A 6,392-nucleotide genomic window follows, 5' to 3' on the forward strand; every position below is an offset into this window, starting at 1 on the left:
TGAAAGTCCTCAAGAGGGCTGACCTGTTACAATTTTTAACTTTCCATGTTGAAAAAATGATTAACATCAGGTTTTAAAAATGTATTCACGTGTTTAAATGCTTGCCAAACTGACAGTGAGTCTTTAAATATTATTGTTTTTCTCATCATTAAACCAAGTGAAGTTGACAGGAATGAGGATCTCTGCCAAGAAGGGACATTTGTTTTTTCTTGCTTAAGAATGTTAATAGTGATTAGCCATCTTAATTCTCTAAATACTCATATTTAGAGGAGATTTTAAAAAGATTTTGGCCTTTAGTGTATTGTTGTATTATTTGAGTTTTCAAAATGCTTATATATTTTTATTTGTAATATAGATTGGTATCATATATATTTCCTATAAGAGTATTAAGTGAATGTATTCATGTGGCTGATTAGAAAAGATTATTGTTAAATATAGTAGTGGCTAAGAGCATAGATTCAGGTGTTAAACTTACAGCGTCAAACCTTATTATGACAAATTATTATCTGAGCGACCTTGGGTAAATTAATAAGAGCTCTCTCACTGAGGTGTTATAAGGATTGAACAAGTTGACATCTGTAAATGACTTAGAATGATGTGTTTGACATTCAAAATTAACCAGAGTAATTTACAGCATTAAAAGAATAAAAAATAAAATCGATATAATCATCTTAATACATGTACAAAAACTATTTGACAAAATTCAATATCCAGTCCTGAGAAACATCTTCAGTGACTTAGGTATAGAAGGGAACATCTTTAATATAATGAAAGATCTCCATGGAAACCCATAACTAACTTAATTCTTAGTGTATGGACCACACATTTCTTAAGATGGGAAAAAGGCAAGGATGTCTGCTCTCAGTATTATTTAACATTTTGTTGGAGTTCCTAGCTCCAATAAAAGGGAAAGAAAAAAATTTGTTTAGTAAAGAATGGAAGAAGAAATTATTTTGTTTTCAGAAAATACAGTTGCCTTTATATAAAATATAAGTTAATCAGGAAAAAAACCTAAGATTACTAATAAATAAATTTAACAACATTATAAGACTCAGGTCAACATAAAAGAATTAATTGTATTTTAGTACACTAGTAACAAACTATTGAAAATTAAAGCCATTTAAAAGCAATGCCATTCACAGCCACTTCAAATGAAAAAATACTTGAAATAAATATGGCAAGCTTAATACAATGAAAATTATAAAATAGAGCAGACAGAAATTAAAGATTTGAATAAATGGAGAGATAGCTCATGTCATAAGTTTAAAGAATTTAAACAATATATTATGTAAATCCTTCCAAAAATAACACACAATTCAAGGTCATCCCTGTAAATAGTCCAACAGGTTTTCTTGGTAGAAATTGATAAGTTGATTCTAAAATGGACATAAAAATGCAGAGGACCCAGACAGAAGGCTTATACAACTTGACTTTAATACCACAGTTACTATTAATCTATTGTTATTAGGAGAATGTAAGGGTACACAAAAGATCAACGGGACAGAATATAAAGCCCTGGGGTAGACATAACCATACATGAACAATTAGATTTTGATTCAAGTACTAAGGTAATTAACTGGGGAAAGGCTTTTCTCTTCAAGAAATGTTCTAAAACAACTTGGTATCTGCATAAGGGAAAATGAGAATCAATATCCCTACCTCAAATGATTTACAACCATTAAATTGAAATGGATAATTGAATTGAGCATAAATATTCAAACTATGATATCTTAGTTGAAAATTTAGGATTATATCTTTGTGGCCTCTAAGTAAAGATTCCTTATTAAATGCATTAAAATCATTAAATATAGAAAAAAATGGATAAATTAGACTTTATTGAAATTATACATTTCAACTCCTCAAAATAAATATTGAGAAAATAAGAGGGCAAGTTAAAATTTATATAAAACACTTAATAAATGTAAAAGCTGTCTAAAGACTTGTATCCAGAATATTTATGTATGTGTGTCTATGTTTGTATGCATATCTAATAATTCAATAATAATAATAACAGTTTATAAAATGTGTAAAAGCTTCACAATCACATGAAATGATTCTCAACATATTATCCTTCAGGGAAACATAAATTAAAGTCACCAAGAAAAATTACTTCATACTCAATTTTATTGACTAAAATTAAAGTCTGATAGTATCAAATGTTAGCTAGTATGTGGAGCAATTAGATCTTACACACATTCCTTCTAGGAGTATATGATGCTACAATCACTTCAGATCACAGTTTTGCAGGGGTTTTTTGTTTGTTTGTTTGTTTTATTAAACAAGACCTAAGCTATGAACCATCAATTCCAATCCCCTAAATATATGTCTCAGCAATTACTCTCAAGAAAATATTCACAAAAACTTCTTTCATAGTAATCAAAAGGGGAAAATGACACTAATATAATAATTTTTTAATCCATTAATAGATAAAGAAATTATGGCATTCATACAATTCATATCCAGCAATAAAAGGGACAAACAATTGATGCATGCAATGACATGGATGAATTTCACAATTTCATGATAAGTGAAAGAAGCCAGTTACAAGATAATACACATTGTATAATTCCATCCATATTAAGTATTAGACCAACAGAACAAATTGATGGTGATAGAAGTCAGGAACCTGTTTTGCCTTGGAGGACTTGGGAGTATAGCTTTACTAAAAGAGGACATGAGAAATCTACAACAATGACGAAATGTTCTATAGGTTAATTGAGGTGGGGATTATACTTTGTACATATTTGGTAAAAATTTTGATACTTAAATTACACCTTATTTAAAAAAAAATCGCCTACCTCAAAGCAAAATAATGGATTTAACCTATGAATACTGATCTATTAACAACAAAAATAACTGCTACAAAGAAGTATTATGTGTAAAATCACATACATAATATCTGTGTAATTATACAGATATATACAATTACATGTGTGCATATAGCAATTTTATATGTATACATATAACAGCATTAAATATGTGTTTAAAACTGTTATATGCATATATGTAATTGTATGTATATACATATATAAAAGTGTGTGTAACATATGTATGTATTTCTCAGGATATATCAATAAATGTAAAAAGATTTTTAAGAATAAACAATTCAGTATATATTTAAATACATTTTAAAGCCTGGATATTCTCCAGTTATTCGACCACATGTTGAAAAGTTCATTTGAATATCAATATATTCAACTACATCTTAAAAAACATGTTTACATGTTTAAATATTATAGTCATTATTCCTCCACAGCTAGGTCAGCCCTTTCTAATTATATAAATTAAAGCTTATTATTAATACTTGGTGATTTTGTTTATGCAGATAATTTTAAGAGACTTGGTTTTAACTCTTAATTTAATATTTTTCAAGAAGCAATTTCTCTTTTTTTGCTCTTTATTATAATAACAGAATAATAGTTTTTTCCTCCCTTGTGAAACAATCCTAAAATAGTCTTAATAATTATAGTCTTAATCATAAACATACTTAAAAACTTGGTGGGTGACTTCCCTGGTGGCGCACTGGTTTAGAATCCACCTGCCAATGCAGGGAACACAGGTTTGATCCCTGGTCCAGAAAGATCCCTCATGCTGTGGAGCAACTAAGCCCAGCCGCCACAACTACTGAGCCTGTGCTCTAGAGCCTGCAAGCCACAACTACTGAGACCACGTGCCACAACTACTGAAGCCCATGCACCTAGAGCCCGTGCTTCACAACAAGAGAAGCCACTGCAATGAGAAGCCCGTGCACCACAACGTAGAGTAGCCCCTGCTCTCTGCAAGTAGAGAAAGCCTGTGCACAGCAAAGAATACCCAACACAACCAAAAATAAATAAATAAATAAACATTTTTTAAAAAAACTTGGTGGGTAAATGTAAGTCTTTGCTTCTTAGTCTCCTTTTTTTGCAAAACAAAAGAGAGGATTGACTAATATTTCCTTTAATCTTATTTTCCTATAATTTAAAATCCATTTTTCTCAAATAATTGAGAAGGTATGAGCCAAGATAAAAGATGATAAAATGTGAAAATTAAGAAATACTTGAGCCAGCCCTGACGATTCTGACCAAATGTAAAACAAGCATCAGCTCCTGAACTCCACCCTGAACCCATGAGAAAGAAGGGGATTGAAGGAACTGGAGTTCACAAGTACATGAATTCTGAAAACTCTCTGGGACTATATAGGGATCCTATGTGGGAAGAACGGGAGGAATGGAACCCAGCACTGGAGAAATCACTGCCCTGAACTGGGACAGAACAAGAGGCCACACATTAATGTTAAAACAGGTTGGAGAAATACTTGTTTGCAGGTCACAAAATCATCTTAGTGGGCCACAATGAGTGTGTTTAAATGAAATTAAAGTGGATTGAAACATAAAGATGTATCCCATGAGCGATGCTAAGCATGTTTTCTTAAAATATTTGTAAGTTAAACCTTTCAAATGCGTGTATATCTACAATATCTATATATCTATTTCTATCTATATATCTGTGTGTATGTGTGTGTGTATGGATAGGCCACCATATATTTATTTTCTTTTTCTTGTGTAAAATGTTACCTCCCTGAGGACACGGCTATTGGTCTGTTTTATTCAATCCTGACACCTTGAGTCAGATTGCTCCAATACCTGATATTTAATAGGCAGTCAATAAACATTTTTAAAATAAATACAAGTATGTACAACTTTATTAGAATACACTATGAAAAATATATTTCCATGGTAGTTTGCAATAAAACAAAAGTTTGAAACAAGATAGGACTTAGACTTTGACCCTTCCTCCAGCCCCAGTTAGATATTATTAGCTAGAGTAAAACATGAGCATTAAGATGGGCACATGACATATGAGAAAGACAGCCACAGTGAAACACCATGAATAATGTAAATCACCAATAAAAGAGAATCAAAACTAATGTGTGTGTGTATGTGTGTACTATTGAAAAGAAAAAGGAAAAAGAACATATTGAAAACATGAAGCAGGAATAAAAAGCAATTCTAGTAATAGAAAGCAACCAAAGATATTGAGTATAAAACTACAATTATTGAAATAGAGATCATCTAGTTCAAAGCCTTTATTTAGAGATAAATTGGGACTAGAACGTGAGATAGAAAATAATTATTTCATGTCTCTGCATGACATTTTGATTAATATACGAAAATATGAATTTGCATATGACATATTTTGTTTTGCCTTTTTGCTGTTTTTGAGATATTCTAGTAATAGCAATTTTATTTAGTTCTAAAAAACCATATTTTTGCTTTCCTAAATAATTTTATTTTAGTTTTATTTTAGCCAGTCTTATGTCTCAACAATTATTTAAAAGTTACAAAAATAAAAGGTAACAACATAGAAGGATTTGTCCCTTAGAAAACATTAAAAACCCTGTTAAGATTCATCTTTACTAGTATACTGTAGTTTTAAGCAAAGAGATGCATGGCATATATACTTTATCAGACAGAATGCTAGCTTTTTAGCTGTAAAGAATAGCACACAAGAGAACTTCGACTCTGAAAGACAGTAGTGTTTGCTTGAATCTGATTTTCTCTATGCATTCTTCCCCATACACACTTTGGCCATACCTTAAGCATTACTAAGAAACAGAGCATACCATAAAAAACTGTATTACCTGTGAGTAAAGATATAACCACTAAGTTTTCATAGCGCTCTCACTCTGCTGCAAGCCTGCTGGTAAACAGAGAGAAGGTAGCTATGTGGGGAGAGGAAATTTAAGAGACGTCTTGAAAAATTAGAAGGGAAAGAGGAGAACAACAAATCATAAACTAAATTACCTTCAGTTAGAGAAATTCTAATACTAAAACCCAAAAGACTGAACACATATCTGGGATTTGGTAGCTCATACCAGCTACAGCAAGGTAGCTTGAAACAGAACAGGACCAGAAGTGAGAGACATGCAGAAACATTTCCCTGGAGGAAAAGATAATAAATCAAGAAGAGGAAAAAGAAATGGAGGGGTGGAATATTAAGAATCCTACAAAAATAAATAGAAACAAGACTCACTAACTGCTCACCTTCACCTGCTACATCCAACACAACATCATCACTTGAATAATATATACTTCACTAAACTGACAGAAGTGGATGCTTTTGAACTTGAAACCTGTGTAGGCAGAATAATGGCACCCTTAAGGTTAAAACATCCTAATCCTGAAAACTGTGCATTATGTTTCTTTACATGACAAGACGGAGTCAAGGAGGCAGATGGAAATGAGGTTGCAAATCAGTTGACCTTAAAATAAGAGTTTATCCTAGATTTTCTAGTTGAACTCAAAGTAATCATTAGGTTCCTTAGCAACGGTGATAGAAGAGAAAGTCAGAGTCATGTGATGTAAGGACTTAACCCACAACTGAGGGATTTTAAAATACAGAAAGGGGAC

Source organism: Lagenorhynchus albirostris, chromosome 3 (genome assembly GCF_949774975.1).
Source record: "Lagenorhynchus albirostris chromosome 3, mLagAlb1.1, whole genome shotgun sequence".
Taxonomy (NCBI): domain Eukaryota; kingdom Metazoa; phylum Chordata; class Mammalia; order Artiodactyla; family Delphinidae; genus Lagenorhynchus; species Lagenorhynchus albirostris.